Below are 20,314 nucleotides of genomic sequence, written 5' to 3'. Positions count from 1 at the left end.
AAATAAGTAGGTGATAATACATAGTGAAACAATTTAAAAAAATATGCTCTTAAAAACTCAGCTTTCAAAAGTTAATAATAGATCTTAATGATATCTTACTTAAAATAATAAAGAGATATTAATGAAACATGTTAAGTATGCAACAACTGCTTCAATATATCATCTCCATTCATAGGTGAGGAAAAGGGGATTGAGGAAGGATGAGTGATTTATCTGAGTTCTGATCACTGGTAACTGGTAAAGCCAGAATGTGAACTCTTCCGGTGTGCTCCTGATTCCCCACTTGCAACTTCTGGGGAAGCCTGCCTCTCACTGTACTGTAGATCTCTAAAAACAGGTGTGATGTGGTAGCAAATAACCTTTTTTTTACTGACATGACACACAGATACATGCACACATGTGCATGGAGCAAAGAGCTAGAAGTAAATACACAAAATTAGATAGGGACAATTTCTGGGTATTAAGATTGTGGGTGATTGAATTTAATTTGATTCTCTGAGGTTTTCTTTATTTTTCCCAATGTTCTACAATAAACAAATATAACTGATTTATTATGCAACAAGTGTCAGAATAAAGGTTACATGAAAAAATGTAAGTGTCAGAGAGAAGGTTCATATTCAAAAGAAAAAGGCATTTTAAATAAAGTTAACCTTTTATGGCATTGAATATGATAAGCTTCCAAAAATATTACATAAACATAATCAAATGCAAATAAAAACCACCAAAACATATTTATAAGCTGAAAACAATTATGTCACATCTAGAAATTGCCATATACCAAGTAAATATTTTAATCATCAAGTTTATATTCTTATTTTTTTCTTGGTGAATAATCTTCGGAAAAACTTTCATGTACTTATCTCTAAGAAAGCACTCTTGAGCAAATCTTTAGAAATCACATGTGCTGTTTAACTTACAGTGAGGCCTATATTTTCATAACAAAATGTCTATTTCTAAAAACCTATAGCTTAAAAGCACAATTATAACAGCTCACACTTGAAGTGTCAGCTTTACTATGTGTCAAGCACTGTTCTAAAGCTGTCCATAAATTGACATTAAATACACTCAACAGTTCTGTCACATAGATACTATTAACTCCATTTTACAGGAGAGAATATAGAGGCAGAGCAATATTAAGTAATTTGATCAATATCACTAAACCACAAGATAAGGTTTTGAATCTAGGCATTCTGAATCTAGAGTCATCCCTCATTCCTAATGCATGCTGTTTCCTCCTTTACTAAGTTAATTTATTGAATTTTATTGCAATATCAAAACTCAAATGATTAGTCCTCATAATTATTGAGATTCATTAGCAATATCTAAGTAATCTTTTTCTATTTCTAAGAGACCTTATACAGAACAAAGTTTTGAAATGCAAATGTGGAAGACATGTGTAACTTAGGATTTATGTGATATGCTGATTATCAAGGATTCAAATTAGGTTTTGAAAATTCAATGTTTTGTGATAATGAAGTGCTACCTTAAAAAATGCACATTTTGGCCAGCGCCATGGCTCACTAGGCTAATCCTCCGCCTGCAGCGCTGGTATTCTGTGTTCTAGTCCCAGTTGGGGCGCTGGTTCTGCCCTGGTTGCTCCTCTTCCAGTTCAGCTCTCTGCTGTGGCCCGGGAGGGCAGTGGAGGATGGCCCAAGTGCTTGGGCTCTGCACCTGCATGGGAGACCAGGAGGAAGCACCTGGCTCCTGGCTTTGGATCAGGGCAGCGCGCCGGCCATAGCAGCCATTTTGGGGTTGAACCAATGGAAGGAAGTCCTTTCTCTCTGTCTCTCTCTCTCACTGTCTAACTCTGCCTGTCCAAAAAAATGTACATTTTACTTAAAAACATGAGTAAATGAAAGAGGACTCTTTATAGAAAAAAAGACAGCACTGTGTTACTTATATATGTCAATTTTTAAAAATCAGTTTATTTCTATGAACAGCCACAGTCAGGCCAGAGGAATTAATAAATATATATATATAAATATATATATAAATAATATAATGTTTCTTACACCATGGAATAAGTAAACATTCAAAGGTGCAAAGAACTGCAATTTGAATGGCACTTTCTATATATAAGATTGGCCTCTTGGCTCTGTAGACAGACCAGTAAATTTAGATGTCTTTGTTCAGTTTGCTTTGTGGTTCAGCACACACAGACTGGCCAAATCAAGACTGAGCAAGGTTCTTAGCCCGCCCCTCTGAGAGTTGCAGGACTGATTCCGTATGCTCCAAGCCAGAGGTAATGTAACATCCAGAGCTTTATTCATTGAGTCAGTCAACCATCCTTTCATCCTTTGACTTCCTGGCTGCTGCTAATCTGTAGCCCTCATAGAAGTCTCCAGACAAGGGAGATGTTCAACACGGGCTCCAACATCAGCAGAGAGGCTGGTGCATATGCAGCCAAGCCAGAGCTAGGCCTACCATTTATACCAGGTGTGTTCCTCCAGTGCAAATAATCCAGAGGAAGAATTGACTATAAAAGTCAGAAATAGCAACAATTCCACTAACAAGTGAAAATAAAACATTTTTACAATTTTTCCCGAAATCACAAACTAAGCAATTGACCCACAGTACAAATATTTTCCAGTTCCTAACCTTCCTTCCTTCTTTTTTGTTTAATGGTACAATTAACTTACATACATGTTAGCACTTCAAAAAATTGCCTCTATTCTTCTTTAACCAGCTTCAGAGTGCTAAACTGTTCAATTTAAGCTGCAAATGCAATGTATATGATGGCCATATTGGATCACTTTCCTCAGATTTATTTATTGTTCAAAAGGTATGCAAAAATACATACATATTCATTATATTTTAGAAATATAGAGAAAGGTGGGCTTTTGGTGGAGCAGGTATGGCAATGCTTGGGACATCCACATTTCTGATTGCCTGGTTCCAGTTCAGGATCCTCTATTTCCAATCAGATTTCCAGCTAATGTGCACCCTACAAGGCACTATATGATGGCTCAAGTACTTGGGAATCTGCCACCCATATAGGAAACCCAGATGGAATTGTAAGCTCTTGGCTTCAGCCTGGCCCAGCCCTGGCTGTTTTTAGCATTTGGAGAGCGAGCCAGAAATGGAAGATCTCTCTCTTTCCACTTTCTCTCTCTCTCTCTCTCTCTTCTCTCTCTCACTCCATCTCTCTTCCTCTCCCCCTTTGTCTTTCATATAAAATGAAACCATAAAAAGATGCAACAAAGGAAGAGAACTATATATCAATATTGCTGATGTAAAATTCCTCATCAAAATACTAACTAATAGAATCCAACAAAACATAAGAAGAATCATTCCCCTGGACCAAGTGGGATTTATTCCTGGTATGTAGGGATGGTTCAATATATTAAAATCAAGAAATGTGATATATATATTATATTAACAAATTGAAGAATAAAACCCATATGATTATCTCAACAGAAACAGAAATATTTGATAACATACAACATCCTTTCATGTTAAAAATCTTAAGCAAATTGGGTATAAAAGAAACATTCCTCAACACAATCAAGGCAATGCATGACAAAACCACAGCTAGCATCATATTGCATTGGGAAAAGGAAGCATTTCCACTAAGATCCAGAACCAGACAAGGATGCTCATGTTCACCATTGCTATTAAATTTAGTTCTGGAAGGTTTGGCCAGAGCCATTAGGCAAGAAAAAGAAATCAAAGGGATGGGAATTTGAAAGGAGGAAGTCAAATTATCCCTGTTTGCAAATCATATGATTCTATATATAGGAAACCAAAAGATTCCACTAAGAGACTGTTGGAACTCATAAGAGAGTTTGGTGAAATTATAAGACAGAAAATCAGCACACAATAGCCAACAGCTAGAGCCAGTGCTATGCCATAGCAGGTAAAGGCACTGCCTGAAGTGCTGGTATCCCATATGGGTGCCAGTATGAGTCCCTGCTGCTCTACTTCCAATCCAGCTCTTTGCTATGGCCTGGAAAAGCAGTAGAAGACGGCCCAAGTTCTTGGGCCCCTGCACCCACGTGGGAGACCCTGAAGAAGCTCCTATATCCTGGCTTCAGATTGGTTCAACTCCTGCCATTGTGGCCGTTTGGGTAGTTAATCAGTGGGTGGAAGATGTCCCCCCTTTCTCTCTGTAATTCTTTCAAATAAAATAAATAAATAAATAAAATAAAGTCAATAGCCTTTGTACACACAGACAGTGCCATGGCTGAGAAAGAACCTGTAAGATTAGTCCCATTCACAATAGCCACCAAAAAAATAAAAACCTTGGAACAGGGGCCAGTACTCTGGTGGAGCATGTAAAGCCACTGCCTGCAACGCTGGCATCTCATGTGGGTGCTGGTTCAACTCCTGGCTGCTCCACTTCTGATCCAGCTGCCTGCTAATGCACTTGTGAAAGCAGGAGAGGATGGCACAAGGGCTTAGTCCCCTGAACTCATATGAGTGACCAAGAAAAAGCTCCTGGCTTCAGAATGGCCGAGTCCTGGCACCTGTGGCCATTTAGGGAGTGAACAAGTGGATGAAAGAGCTCTCTGTCTGTATCTCCCTCTCTCTGTGTAACTCTACCTTTCAAGTAAATAAAAATATATCTTAAAAATGAGAGAGAGAGAAAAAAAGTACCTTGGAATAAATTTAACCAACGGTGTGAACCATCTCTACAATGAAAAGCACAAAACATTAAAGAAATAAATAGAAGACACAAAAAGTAGAAGAATCTTCCATGCTCATGGATTGGAAGAATTAATCTCATCCAAATGTTGACACTACTCAAAGTAATTTTCAGATTCAATGTAATTCCAATCAAAATGCTGTGATATTCTTTTCAGAGCTAGAAAAAGCAATACTAAAATTTATATGGAAACACAAGGGACTCCAAATAGCTAAAGCAATCTTAAACAGCAAAACAAGGCTGAAGGCATCAAAATACCAGATTTCAAGACATACTACAAGGCAGATATAATCAAAACAGATTGGTACTATCACAAAAAGCATACATGTAGACCAATGGAACAGAATAGAAACTCCAGAAATTAATCCATGCAGCTACAGCCAACTAATTTTTAACATATAATATAAAATCAATCTCTGGAGAAAGCACAATACCTTCAACAAATAGTGTTAGGAAAATTAGATCTATGCATGCAGAAGTTTGAAACAAAATTCCTACCAAGCCGGCGCCGTGGCTCACTAGGCTAATCCTCCACCTTGCGGCGCAGGCACACCGGGTTCTAGTCCTGGTTGGGGCGCCGGATTCTGTCCCGGTTGCCCCTCTTCCAGGCCAGCTCTCTGCTATGGCCAGGGAGTGCAGTGGAGGATAGCCCAGGTGCTTGGGCCCTGAACCCCATGGGAGACCAGGAAAAGCACCTAGATCCTGGCTCCTTCCATCGGATCAGCGCGGTGCGCCGGCTGCAGCGGCGGCCATTGGAGGGTGATCCAACAGCAAAGGAAGACCTTTCTCTCTCTGTCTCTCTCTCTCACTGTCCACTCTGCCTGTCAAAAAAAAAAATCCTACCTTACATTTTATACAAAAAGCAACTCAAAATGGATCAAGGATCTAAATCTATGACCTTATGCCATCAAATTACTGGAGGAGATCATTGGGTAAACTCTGCAAGACACTTGCATAGGCAAAGACTTCTTGGAAATGACCCCAAGAACCACAGACAATAAAAGCAAAAAAATAGACAAATGGGATTACATCAAGATAAGAAGCTTCTGCACTAAAAAGGAAAGACTCACTAAAGTTAAGAGGCAAATAGCCGGCGCCGTGGCTCACTAGGCTAATCCTCCGCCTTGCGGCGCCGGCACACCGGGTTCTAGTCCCGGTCGGGGCGCAGAATTCTGTCCCGGTTGCCCCTCTTCCAGGCCAGCTCTCTGCTGTGGCCAGGGAGTGCAGTGGAGGATGGCCCAAGTGCTTGGGCCCTGCACCTCATGGGAGACCAGGATAAGTACCTGGCTCCTGCCTTTGGATCAGCGCAGTGGTCGCAGCGCGCCGGCTGCGGCGGCCATTGGAGGGTGAACCAACGGCAAAGGAGGACCTTTCTCTCTCTCTCTCTCTCTCTCTCTCACTGTCCACTCTGCCTGTAAAAAAAAAAAAAAAAAAAAAAAAAAAGTTAAAAAAAAAAAGAGGCAACTGACAGATGGAAGAAAATATTTGTGAGCTGTGCAACAACTGATAAAGGATTAATATCCAGGATCTATTAAGAGTTCAAGAAACTCAGCAACAATAAAACAAATAAGGCAATGAACAGACATTTTTTCAAAGGATGTAATCCAAACAGCCAGGAGACACATGAAAAAATGCTCAGGATCACTAGCCATCAGGGAAATGCAAATAAAAACCACAATGAGCTTCACCTCACCCCAGTGAGAATGGCTGTCATCCAAAAATCAAAAATCAATAAATGCTAGTGAGGATGTGGGGAAAAGTGTAGTCTAATATATTGTTGGTGGGAATGTAAACTAGTGCAATGATTATGGAAGTCAGTATGGAGATATCTCAGAAATCTGAAAATAGATCGACCATATGACCTACCCATCAGATTAAGAATGAGTTTTCTGTACCCCTATGTTTATCACAGCTCATTTCACAATAGCTAAGGTATGAAATCAACCCAGATGTCCATAAACTGATGACTGGATTAAGAAAATGTGATTTTAAATACACACACACACTGCATGGAATACTACTCAACCACAAAAAAGAATGAAATTCTGTCTTTGGCAACACAGTTCTTATAACTGGAAACCATTATGTTTAGTTAAATAAGACAGTCCCAAAAAGACAAATACGATATGTTTTCCGTGATATGTGGCAGTTAAAAGGGAATATAAAAAAAATGTGTAGGAATGAAACAGACATCTTGTGATATGATTGTTATTCTTAGCTCTTGTTTATACTCCTGTGGAACTGTGATCTTTCTATTATTTACTTACTAAATATTATGGTTAGTGGTGCATTAAGCTTGTGATTATACAGTGGGCTGAAACTGTCTTTGCAAAATTTAAAGAAAAAGAAAAGAAAGGAAGGAAGAATGGAGATTGAGGGAGAGAGAGAAGGAGGAAAGGTTTTATGGTTATCCTCAAAGAACTGTACCTATGAAATGCATGAAATACGTTCTCTTTATAGTGATAAAATTTTAAACGTGAAAAAAGAATTATAGAGAACTCCAAAATGATGTTTGACACTTTTTGTTTTCCCTGTCACTAATAAAGCTTTAAAAATATGTCCTACAAAATTGTAACATTCAAAAATATACTTTCCACCTAAAAATATATTTTTACTACATGTTATTCTGAAATGCCTGGATTCAATGTCCATCTCCAGATCCTACTAACACAGACCTTGCTCAAGTGATTGGTCCCCTACCACACCCTTGGGAGTCCTGGATTAGGTTCCTGGCTTCCTACTTCATACTGGCCCAGTCCCAGCCATTGTGAGCATCTGGGGAGTGAGCCAGCAAATGGGATACCTCTCTCTCTCCCTCCACCACTGCCTCCTCAAGTAAATAATAAAAATAGAAAAGCTATCATAATAAGTTCTGTAAGCAACCATTTTAATCAGTAGAGTAAATGGTACAAGATAAAATCTGCAAAGAAAATTCTGCCCTCTCTCTATCTCTCTGCGATTATGGATATTCATGCTGGGAGAGGGCAGCAGCATGGGAATGGAACCGCCACTGTCTTTCACTACCAGGGGATACTTCAGAACAGGACTTCCAATAGAAATTCCTATGATGATCAAAGTATTCATATCCTCTCTGCACTGTCCCAAAAGGGTAGCCATGAACTTCCAGTAGCTGCTGCACACTTGGAATGTACCTTCTGTGACTGAAGAAATTGATTTCACATTTTAATTATTTTTTTTAAATTTTGAGATAGCATACTTTTTAATTTACATTATAGCCAAAGGCTTAATTTTCCACTAAATAAGTTCAGCAAATAAAAAGAGCATAGTTGAGCGCAAAATAGGAAAGGGCTATAGACAATAATCAAGCGACAATATGTTCAACTTCACTAAAATAAAGTAAATTCTAAAATAGATACAAAATTGTAGTGACTGATGGAAAAAGGACATAAGCCTCATTCATTCTCCCTCATTGCCCAAAGGAGATAACCTTTGGAATGTATTCCTTGCCCTTGAAACTCAATTGGGTCTCATACACCCTATTGCCTTCATACCCCACACTGCATTATTTTCCAAAACCCCAACCAAGTTCCTGGAATTCCCCTCCCTGCCGCCCCCTACCCCTGCCCCCAGCCCTAGCGCTCCTTAAAAGGCCCAGGCCCCTGGGGGTTGGGAACTTCTGCCACATGCTCCATCATGTACATGCAGGCAGTCGGTCACCCACCTCTGCAGATTTATTTTCTCTAAATAAATTTGGCCTGGCTGTAAATTCGTGCACTGCCTCTTCTCTATTCTGCAAATCTTTTCCTAACATTTTGGTGCCCCGTGTGAGGAAGGGAAGAGGAATCAGCATCTTGCCCAAACCAGCTACTCCTGCATTCACTGGGTAAGAGCTGTGATCCTCCACACTTCCTCCGAACTCTCTTCTCTTTTCGGAACTCCTTCCGCTTTTTTTTTTTTTTTTTTTTTTTTGACAGGCAGAGTGGACAGTGAGAGAGAGAGTCAGAGAGAAAGGTCTTCCTTTTGCCGTTGGTTCACCCTCCAATGGCCGCCGCGGCCTGCGCACTGTGGCCGGCGCACCGCATTGATCCGATGGCAGGAGCCAGGTGCTTCTCCTGGTCTCCCATGGGGTGCAGGGCCCAAGTACTTGGGCCATCCTCCACTGCACTCCCTGGCCACAGCAGAGAGCTGGCCTGGAAGAGGGGCAACCGGGACAGAATCCGGCGCCCCGGCCGGGACTAGAACCCGGTGTGCCGGCGCCGCTAGGCAGAGGATTAGCCTAGTGAGCCGCGGCGCCGGCTCCTTCCGCTTTTTACTTTCTCTTCTTCCCACCTCTTACCTTCTCTTTCCTACAATTTCCTTTTTTCCTTCTGACCTGAGCAGCCCTGAGAGACATCTCTCTGGAACACGCTCTCACTCCCACTTGCACTTCTCAACGAATATACAGTCAGAGCCCTTTGCCAGATCTCATCACTGCACACAACATCGGATCTCATTCTTGACCCATCGAACTGGTAAGAGAGGCCTTTGTTGCCTCAAGTGCACTGGGGCAACACTCATGACTGGTTCATTCCCCCCATCACAGGAGCCTGGGGTGTTCAGTCGGGCTGGTGCATTCCCCTGGTATGGACAGGGATGCTCAGTTGGTTTTCCCTCACTTAGAATTGGGATGCTGGTCTAAGCTCTGGATTTCTCGCGCTCTCCTCTTAGGAGGACTCAGAACTTCAGTTCTCAGTTGGGGTATTCCTTTCCTGGGGGATGCTGTGTGAAAAGGACCCCCTTCCCTCAGGCCATATTTTGCCTAATCCATGGGTTCCAAAATTTCTCAGATCTCACCCGACTCCTCTTTGGCCTGCCTCTTAAAAAGCTTCTGCAAGCTAGTCCTAAAGGGAGATATAAAACGGAAGTGATTGATTAAAGTTCTGTACTAAAATTTGGCCTCAATTAGAATTGGACAATGGTTCAAAATGGCCAGATGGTTCAGCACTTTTGATTTCTAAATTCTCTGTGACCTTAATAGTTTTACATAGAGAAGCAGCAAATGGTCAGAGGTCTCTTATGTCCAAGCTTTCTTCCTCCTTCGGGGTCAATTTTCCTCACTCCAAGTTCTCATAGAGGAAGAAGGCTTGGATCCCTCCCTTAAACCTTTTACCTCCCTACCCCTCCCTTCTCTCTCTCCACCTGAAAAGCCAGTACTTAAGGTACCCACCACTTTGTCTCCTCTCTCCTCCTCTCCCACCCCACCAGTGACAGTGGGTGCAGATGCTGCAATTCCACCCTTTTCAACCCTGAATTCTCTTTACCCAGTTCTCCCCTAGGAAGAGAAAACTCGTTGTCTGCTTTCTGCCCTATCGTGGTTCCTTCTGTCATCTAATCAGCTCTGTGTCCCTGATCCCCCACCCGATCCCCATCCCTAGGAATTCTGGAGCCCCAGCTTCCAGACTCCTCTGCTACTGACCCACCTAATCCTCCAGTGGATCCCACTCCATCTCCTCCCACTACCCTACTGCCTCCCACCTCGCCTCCTCCCCCTACCTCCCTCTATCTCCTTTCCTTATCGCCTCCCTATCTCCTCCTGTCACTCAGTCTGGAACCATGCAACTGAAACCCTCCTCCCCTTAATGGAGGTGGCTGGAGTGGAAGGTCCGGTTAGGGTCTATGTGGCCTTATCTCTCTATCAGACCTTAGCCAGATTGAGGAACGTCTGGGCTCATTCTCAGAGAATCCCTCCAAGTATCGTAAGGGATTACTCCACCTGACTCAGTCCTATAGCTTAACTTGGAATGATCTGCATTTAGTTCTATCCTCTACCCTAACTCCAGATGAATTTGAGATGCACCTCCAGGCCCCAGACAGACACCCAGAGGCATTTAGAGCTGTCCACAGAGCCAACCCTAACCCAGATTGGATTTACCAACCTGGGGACCCGGGGCTACAGGCCCAAGACCACATGATCTCATGCCTGCTGGAGGCTATAAATAAGAACAGCCATAAACTGGTTAATTATGAGAAGATCACAGAGGTCACTCAGGAACCCAATGAAAACCTTACTCCATTTAAGTCACGCCTTACAGAGGCAGTGATAAAGTATACTAACACTGATCCCAATTCCCCAGAGTATGTCCCAGTCAGCTCCAGATATCTGTCGCAAACTCCAAAAATTACAAGATGGTCCCTAGTCCCCGCAGAGGGACCTCATAGATGTGGCTTTTCGTGTTTTTAACAATAGAGATGAGTAATTAAGGAATCAGAAGGAAATAGAAGTCTAAAGTCTCAGATGCTTGCCTCTGTAATCCACCAAGACCCCAATTGCCAGCTAAGTTCCACCCCTCAGGGGCCCTGTTATGGATGCAGCAATGCTGGGCACTGGGCCAAGATCTGCTCCAACTCGAAGCCCACACTGCTTAAAGGCTCTAGCCCTCCTGGAGACTGTATTAAGTGTGGCAATACAGGATATTGGCCCAGGAGCTGCCCTAACTCATGGCCTCCCCTTGCCTCGTGTCCCAAGTGCAGACAGTGGGTAACTGGAAGATGGACTGCCCCCAGGGAGGGAAACCCCCTTTTTTGGAACAGCCCTCTCCACAAACCCCTCTGGCACAGGATATCTCATCTCTGTTAAACTTAACAGAATGAGAAGAATGAGGAGGCTCAGGTTCCACAGCGCCCATTGCAGATAAGTCCAGAGGCCCAAGGGTAATAGGGACAGTGTCTGGTAAGCGAATTTCTTTCTTGGTGAACACTGGGGCTAGTTTATCTGTTTTAAATGAATATTGTGGTCCACTCCTTCCTTAGTCTCTGTTGTTGGCATGAAAGGTCTAATTGAAAGGCCTGATAAGACTAACATCTCCCTCATATAAGTCTACTCCCACAGGACCCACCTCTCTTATCCTGCCCTAACAAGATACATTTACAAGGTAACTCTGCCTCATTTTGGCCATTGTTTACCTCTGTGGGCGATGTCTCTAGTATCTCCTTTTGTCCTCATAATCATAGTGCTCCTATTTCTGCCATGAATAATTAACCCATTCCAAAGGTTTCATAGGCAAAGCGTCTTAAAGCAGCCACACAGCTTCTTGCTCAGCTGATACTGAGCACATCTTGTGGAGTTTCCCTGTCCATTATGGTGGCCACTAGCCAAATGTGGCTATCAGCTTTTCTGCAAATACAGTGTTTTGTTAAGTTTTATTTTAAATCTTTGTCAAAACAAATTGTTGAGAATTATATGAGTCTGGCTGGAACATATAACTGCCATATCTCAAGCCATCTCGCAGGAGCACAACACAAGACTGCTCTTCTGGCCAGCGCCACGGCTCACTAGGCTAATCCTCTGCCTGTGGTGCCGGCATACCGGGTTCTAGTCCCAGTCAGGGCGCTGGATTCTGTCCCAGTTGCTCCTCTTCCAGTTCAGCTCTCTGCTGTGGCCCGGGAGTGCAGTGGAGGATGGCCCAAGTGCTTAGGCACTGCACCCACATGGGAAACCAGAAGGAAGCACCTGGCTCCTGGCTTCAGATCGGCCCAGCGTGCTGGCTGGAGCAGTCATTTAGGGGGTGGACCAACCTAAAAGGACGACCTTTCTGTCTCTCACACTGTCTCACTGTCCACTCTGCCTGTCCCCCCCCCCCCAAAAAAAAAAAAAGACTGCTCTTCTTTTTCAATAAATCCGATCTCAAGCATAGGCCACTGCTCAAGTCTAGGCTCCATGTCTACGTCCCATATCAGCAGGAAGTAGCCAGAGAGAAATCAAAGCCCCTTTGCCTTATCTGTACTCAGAGTCTCAGAGTCGGGATTGATGGAACAAGGATGGACATAAGACTCAGCCATTCTCCCTCAATGCCCAAAGGAGAAAACTTTGGAATGTATTCCTTGCCCTTGAAACTCAATTGGGTCTCATACAGCCTATTGCCTTCATACCCCACCCTGCATTATTTTCCAGGTTCTCAAAGCCCCCACCTGGTTCCTGGAATTTCCCTCCCTGCTGCCCCCTACCCCTAGCCCCATCCTTAGCCCTCCTTAAAAGGCCCAGGCCCCTGGGGGTTGGGAATTTCTGCCACAAGCTCCATCATGTACATGCAGGCAGTTGGTCACCCACCTCTGCAGATTTATTTTCTCTAAATAAATTCGGTCTGGCTGTAGATTCATGCACTGCCTCCTCTCTATTCTATGACTCTTTTCCTAACAGCGACTACTTTATATATCCTAGCATATAACTCTTATAAAAAATATTTATTTACTTAAAGAGTGATGGAGCAGGGGAAGACACACAGAGAGAGAGAGAGAAGGAGATAGGGAGGGGAGGGGGAGTGGAGGGAGAGAGAGAGAGGGAGGGGTGGGGGGGGAGAGAGAAGGAAAGGGAGAGAAATTTTCCATTCGCTGGTTCATTCACTCCCCAATTGCCACAATGGCCAGGTCTGTGCCAGGCTGATGCCAGCAGCCTGAAACTCCATCAAGCTCTCCCATTTGTGTACCAGGGGTCCAAGTACTTGTACCATTCTTCCACCACTTCCCCAGGTCCATTAACAGGAAGCTAGATCAGAAGTGGAACAGCCAAGACTCAAATCAGTGCTCATGTGGGAAGCCAGCGTTGTAGGTGGTAGCTTTACGTGCTGTACCACAACAGCCAGACTCATATAATTCTCAACAATTTGTTTTGACAAAGATTTAAAATAAAACTTGACAAAACACTGTATTTGCAGAAAAGCTGATAGCCACATTGCTAGTGGCCACCATAATGGACAGGGAAACTCCACAAGATGTGCTCAGTATCAGCTGAGCAAGAAGCTGTGTGGCTGCTTTAAGATGCTTTGAAAAGGACAAAGCTCTAGAATTTCTTATTAGAAAATAAACTGCCTCAAACCTGCCCTATCAAGTATCTATATAAGGTGTCCTCTTGATCAATATTCGTCTTATTCTGCAGTAGAACATCAAGTTATACTTTTCCCCTTTGCCAATAAAAAAATTGTAAAGCTAATTTAAACAGTTCCAAAAGGTACTAAACTACATAGGTTGGGTAGATCAATATAAAACCTTTCTGTTTATATAAAACACATTAGGAAGATGAGAACATGAAATGTGATTATCATCATTTATACTTGGGGAGATGTTTTCATTCAAATCATACTATACTGGATAATTGCTGCTACAAAGAAATAGACATTTTCGAAATGAAAGGACTTTAAATACCATTAGAGATAACACTCAGCTAGGCACATATGGCAAACCAGTGACAAAGATATTGCTTCCTACTTGCGTACTTTGGAGTGATCAGGGCAGTGTTGCCAGATATCTTCGTGTTGAAGGAATTGTTCTAGGTGTTGAAGATAAAGTAGAAGAAAGCAGCTCTTGAGTGTAAGAAAGGTAAAATGATGTAACTCTCTAGCCTCACTTTGAAATGCTTCCCTAACAGCCTGTTCTAATGAACCAAGCAAGGAGAGTGCAGCCTCCTCAGCTCCTGCACGCACAGAAGACAATGCTAATGAATGTGCTGTTTTTTTTTCCCGTGGATCTTCTAAGTCAGGGCCCCACAGTCTATTGGGATTGGCACTTGAGCTGAAACGTGTTTTCCAACCCTGTGCTTCTACACATTTCTTGATCTTTCTGAAGTGTGTCATAAAAGTGGGAAGCAGGTAGCAGGGTCTCATTATACGTTAAGTTGTGGGTGAAAAGCTCCCTAGAGATTCTGAATACAGACCTTATCAAAACACTTCAACAGCAAAGTTCTGTCGTTGTTTTCCACAAATTATGTCTCAAGTAGGCACCCCACATAAGCTCTAGAAACAGCACGAACTGTGAGTTAAATCAAGAAATTTCCAACCAAGAAAGGGGAAAAGATCTATGAAGTGAGGTTTTAGAATTGGTAAAACAAAAATATTCTTGCTCTAAATCTCTGGTGTCTTTAGGCCCAGAGAACTTTAGGGTAATATTACTCTAACAAGTTTTTTACAGTAGAAAATACAATTGAAATTTACTCTACACAAGGATAACTAAAACTCAATCATTTCACACTCTTCTATACATGCCTGAGGATGCTTAGGGATAAATAGATTTCTTGGCAGCCATCACCGACTACGGCTAAATCACATCTTACCAAGTAAACTCATTGGCTTTTTAATTACTTTGCTGATGTCCACATGCTATTACCACTATCTCATGCTGAAATGTTATTGATTCAGTTCCTAACTTTGATGCACCAAGGAGAAGAGTTGGAGAGTATATTTGATTATTTTTTTTGATCTACAAATGTTAAGGCTAATTTTTAAAAGTAGAGGTATATTTCTTTTTAAGTCTCTGTTTATTGTACATTGTCAACATCTGATATTTGCTTTAAGTCATTCTGCCTGTGTACAACATTCAAGTAAGATTTGTGTGATTATTGTTCGCAACAATCTTCACAAAAATGAGAGGGAGCTCTCCAGAGGCTATATCAGAAACAAAATAATAAAGAGAATTTGCACAGGTAGCAAAATCTGTGTACAAATATATTAGAAAACAGAATTGAAGGAAGAGGAATCTGACCTCATTTGGTATGAGGTCATTTGAAATTTTATTGCAACTTAAGCATAATTAAAAGTACTGATTTTTTTGAAAGAAATAATTTTACCTAACATTGATAGCATTAAAACAAAGTATAATTTTTCTTTGAGAGTTCTTCCCATAACTGTTATTTCCTGCTTGTCAGATGCCCTTTGAAATTGTTTCTGAGCATCTTGGCTGAGAACTGCATTTCCTTTTCGGTGGCTATTTAGTCACAAGTCTGTAGTAAGCTGGCAAAGCAAAATGGAGAATTGTAGGCAATCAATCACATCAATAAAGTCCAAAATGTAAAGTAATTCAGCTCTACAAGGGTGCTGGGTGTCAATTATTCACATGGTTCTCTCAATTCTTCATCCCAATAGAGTGATCCTGTTCTTTAATTACCCTTAATACCAGTGCTAGACCTATAAGTTAAAACTTTTTAAATTGCTTGTGGATGTTATATACCACTCAAGTTTCAGTGTGTAAAAAGTCAAATTCTTGGGTACTTACCATCTTGATCTCACATAAGTGAGCAATAAATAATTTTATGTATGAATGAGTTGTATGTTAATTACCTGAGTCACACACAAAATGAAGCACAGACTCCTAGAAAGAACTACAACTGTCACAGTACTCAGCAGTCAAGCTATTATTGTGTGGCCATCAACAAGTCAGACTCAAAAGTCAATTTTTTTCTTTCTCATTATACCATAAAATTCCCTTCGCAACCTGCTCTCAACCTACCGCAAACTCCACATCCATCAATCCCTACCCTGAAGACTCTGGAGCTTCTTTACTTACAAGAAGTTTTTCTGATTTTTAGAGAATCCATTCTGTAGTTTAGTCTGTGTTGCAACCTGAACTAGACATCAAGGAATCCCTATCTATTTAGAAAATTATTAGTTAATAAAAATAGGCAGGAAGCTGTGTTGAACTCTGAAAAATGAAATTTTGCCTTTTGAGTACACTAACAGCTCTAATACTAAGTGCTAGAGGTTACAGCAAGCCTCATCAGGCAAAATAGTGTTTCTCTCCTTCCTTAGTTCCTGGGATAACAGCAGGAACCTGAAGCACTTTTTACAAAGATCCTTCTCCACTTAATTGTTCTGTTATGAGACTTGACAGAAGTATCATTTTTCTGTATTTGATGTAATTAATTTAATAATGTGGGGGGCAGGGAGAAAATATGACCCACTAGTCACATTTTTGTGATTTTATTGCAATATGAATTTTATGTATGTATGACTTAGATGATTGCTTCCCATAGCACCAAAAAATGTGGAGTATATCAGAAGGTATTTTGAATGTACATGAATTTCTTTATAAAATAAATTAAAGAAAATATAGCATGAACTAATTCAAAATAAATTACATATAATTTTATTTTTCTGTTTCTTGGAAATAAGGAATATATGTAATTATGCAGGACACTTCCAGAACTGAATTATGACTCACTTAACTACCATTTTGTTGATGTCAATTAAAAATAAATGGCAAAAGCATTAGGATTGTATAAAAAGTTTGGGTGTTGTTACAATTAATATATAGCTTCCGCAGTATATTTGTAATTCAATACTCATTCATTACTTTCTCTTTTCTTCATACACCCTCTCAGTAAGACAAGTTCCAAAATCCTAAGTGGTGTATGAGCTATTACATAATTGTTCTTTGATAGCCTGCAGAGACACCACCCTGTGGTACATTCCTTTGTGAAGTAATTTGGGTTACCTTGGATATGAAAAGCAACTCAAGTAAAGCACATTCCTCTGTGCAGCCAAGACTCAACAATGAAATACAGAGTCCTGGGACGGGTTCTGTAGCAAATTCAATTGAAGGATCCCTTGTTGAAGACTCCCAGTCTTCTACACGATTTTCACAAAGATTAGTAAAGTGACTGGGAAGATAAAAGTTGAAAATTCTTTAGGATAAGTAACAGAGCATTTATGATATAACAATATTTAGCATTTCATATGTCTTTCCACCCCCAACACAAAATAACTTTACATCCAGACTTTGTCATTTCTCATAATTCCGTGAGTTGACTGGATGGCTCATCTGAGCAGTTGCAACCAGGTGTCAGCCAGTATGTGCCAGAAAGTTCCCAAGTGGCTTCACTCTGTGTCTGATAGTGTTGGCTGTTGACAAGGAGGATTGGAACTCTCTCACCATAGGATCTTTTATTCCGGGGTTCTACACAGGATAAAGTAAATACACAATCTTGTAACTTGTGGCTCTGGAATTCACACATCAGTCACTTCTGCTACATATTGGTCAAAACAAATCACAAGGCTGAAATTGGAAAACACCTCCTAAAATCTACACTAAGATATAGCCCCTAAATTTCCATAGAAATGCTATCCAGGGTACCGCATGTGCTACCGGAATTTGGGGTGCCTTACGATTTCACCATGGGCTTATTACTAAATCCCCGATATTAATAAGCCTAAGAGGGTTCTTGCCTAATATTTAGAGAAGAATTCTAAATACCGGCATAGATAAATGAGGCAGCATGGTACGTTTTAAGCTTTTATTTAGTGAGTAAGATGCATAGGAGAATGAGGGCTTTATTTAAGAGAAAGAGGTGAATAGGGGTTCATACCGAGCACCAGGAACCAGCCATGTGGGAGAGCATCTAGGCCTGTATCTGGGCCAGGAAGCGTAGAGCGAGGCGCAGGGCTACAGCCAGCCCCCTCCTGACAAAAGGCCAGGGAAGAAGAGCAGGCCAGGCCACACCGTGTCCCAGCTTTTAACCCACTTCCAAAGGGGAGTGGTTAATTACCCTGATTGGCTGGTGGGCACCAAGGTGTGGCCAGGTAGGGGAATGAGGCCACTCAGGGGCGTGGCAAAGGCGTGGTCTTCCAGTTCACAAATCTAGCAATTTTAACCTGTATGCCTGCCTACTTCAAGGCTAGTACAGATTTATTGTTTGGTGACAATTGTGCTCACCCCATCTCTCGAAAGAATAAAGTTAGTTTAAATTTCAAAAATAACTAGTGTGAAATAAGACTCCAAATTTTATGCTCATGTTTTTGCCTGCCATTTTCTAAAATTCATACTTAAACCTTGCTACTTAGAATTGTTCTGAAAGGACTTGGGTGGTTCCATCTACGCTGAGAAAAACGCGGATGGTGTGGAAAGAGTCTTTATCTCATGGATTACAGAAACCTATCTCACTGGATAAGAAAACTAAGATGGCATCAACCTTGGCTAATGACAGGAGATATGATCAAGAAACATTTTACAATAAACAAGCAAGTGAGGGACAAGATAGGCATTTGGCACAGTAGTCAGGAGGACACTTGGGATACCCACATCCCATATCTTAGTATCTGGTTTGAGTTTCAGCACTGCTCCCAATCCAGATTCCTACTAATTCATACCCTAAGGAGTAGCTGGTAATAGCTCAAGTACTTGGATCCCTGCCACCTACATGGCAGATGCACACTGAGTTCCATGCTCCCAACTTCTGCTTGGCCCAGAAACAAATTTTAAAAAGTCAAAGTTATAGTGATTTTCCCTATATAACATCTACATATAAGATTTAACTTTAAGAGGATATCTTTTTAATAAGTTGTGCTAGAATTACTGGTGAACAGCTCTAAAATTCTTCATTTAATAACAATAATATAGTTTGAACTTTTTTAACTTTAAAAAATAGAAAAAAAATCATTGTAGTACTCAAGAGATATGTCCATCTTTAACCTTTGATGACATAAAAGGAAACCAAATGGTGATGGTTAGTATTTGGATTCATATTTAATTTGCCTTGCTTTCAATTTTCTTTATGTCAAATGTCAAATAAATATAAATGACAAATCACCAACTAGAATGAAAATTTCACTTGCCAATCATTCAGTTGTTCATGTAATCAACTTTTACTGGGCACTGCTCTTGCAAATCATAGTGTTCAGAAACAGGACAATGTGATGATAAGCATCACCATGCCAGACTTTGTTACTGGGAAGCTTACAGAACCTTTACATTTGAAATTTCTCATTAACATTTTTCAATTATTAACAATAAAGTTCAGTTGAGAAATTCAACTGAGTTGAATTGCTAAAGTGAATTCAGTTGTTATCCTTTTACAACACTGAACTTTCAAAGCTCTATTTCCCATGCATGTTGTGCTACATTTTATTTCCCAAAAGTCAGATCTTCAAGCAAAGTTCCAGACACAAAATCTGATAAGAATCAATAAAATTAGCAACTCACTGTGCTAGCTGAAAAATCAGCTGATATAAAACTCATGAAGTACTTTTGGTGATTTCAAATCATTATCTGTTGACTATAAGCTTAAAATCAGAATTCAAAAGGAAAGGTGGTTTTAGACATACACAAATGATGTTACTGTGGGACCGGCACTGTGGTGTAGCAGGTCAAGCTGCCACCTGCAGTGCCAGCATCCCATATGGGCCCCGATTCAAGTCCATGGAATCCATGATGGTTGCTTTCAGGATCCCCCACAGATACCGAGACCTGCAAATGCTCAATATTTACATAAAATGGCATAATATTCACATTTAACCTAAACACATTCTCCAATATTCTTAAAATCATTTCTAGATTAGTTGCAATAGCCAATACAAGTTAATGCTCTGTAACTAGCTGTTACACTATATTTTTTAAAAAAAGATTTTATTTATTTATTTGAAAGGCAGAGTTACACAGAGATAGAAGAGGTGATCTTCCATCCAAAGGTTTACTCCCCAATTGGCCACAACGGCCAGAGCTGCATTGATCTGAAGGCAGGAGCCAGGAGTTTCTTTCAGGTCTCCCAAGCCAAAGCAGAGCTGGATTGAAAATGGAGCAGCCGGGTCTTGAACCAGCACCCATATGGGATGGCGGAGCTTCAGGCCTTGGCGTTAACCCGCTGTTCCACAGCGCCAGCCCCAGCTGTTACACTATATTATTGACAGGGCAATGAAAAGGAAAATGTCTGTACATATTCACTAAAGATGCAAATTTTTAGAAATCTTTTTAGCCTTTATATGTTGAAATCACAGATCTGGAACCTGCAGATATGGAGAACCAATTGTATGAGGAAATTTTGCCTTAAAATATGATTAAAATAACTAATTTAGAAAGCCAAAATCAAAAGAAAATTATATCACCTAACAAGCTCTTGGTAATATTTATTTAAATTAAGTAAAACATAATTTATAAAGCATGAATGTAATGCAAAGACCAAGTTGGAGAGGA

Source organism: Oryctolagus cuniculus, chromosome 5 (genome assembly GCF_051225735.1).
Source record: "Oryctolagus cuniculus isolate XC-2025 breed Fujian yellow rabbit chromosome 5, ASM5122573v1, whole genome shotgun sequence".
NCBI classification, from domain to species: domain Eukaryota; kingdom Metazoa; phylum Chordata; class Mammalia; order Lagomorpha; family Leporidae; genus Oryctolagus; species Oryctolagus cuniculus.
The sequence above is the reverse complement of the archived record's forward strand: the minus strand, read 5'-3'. Positions refer to the sequence as shown.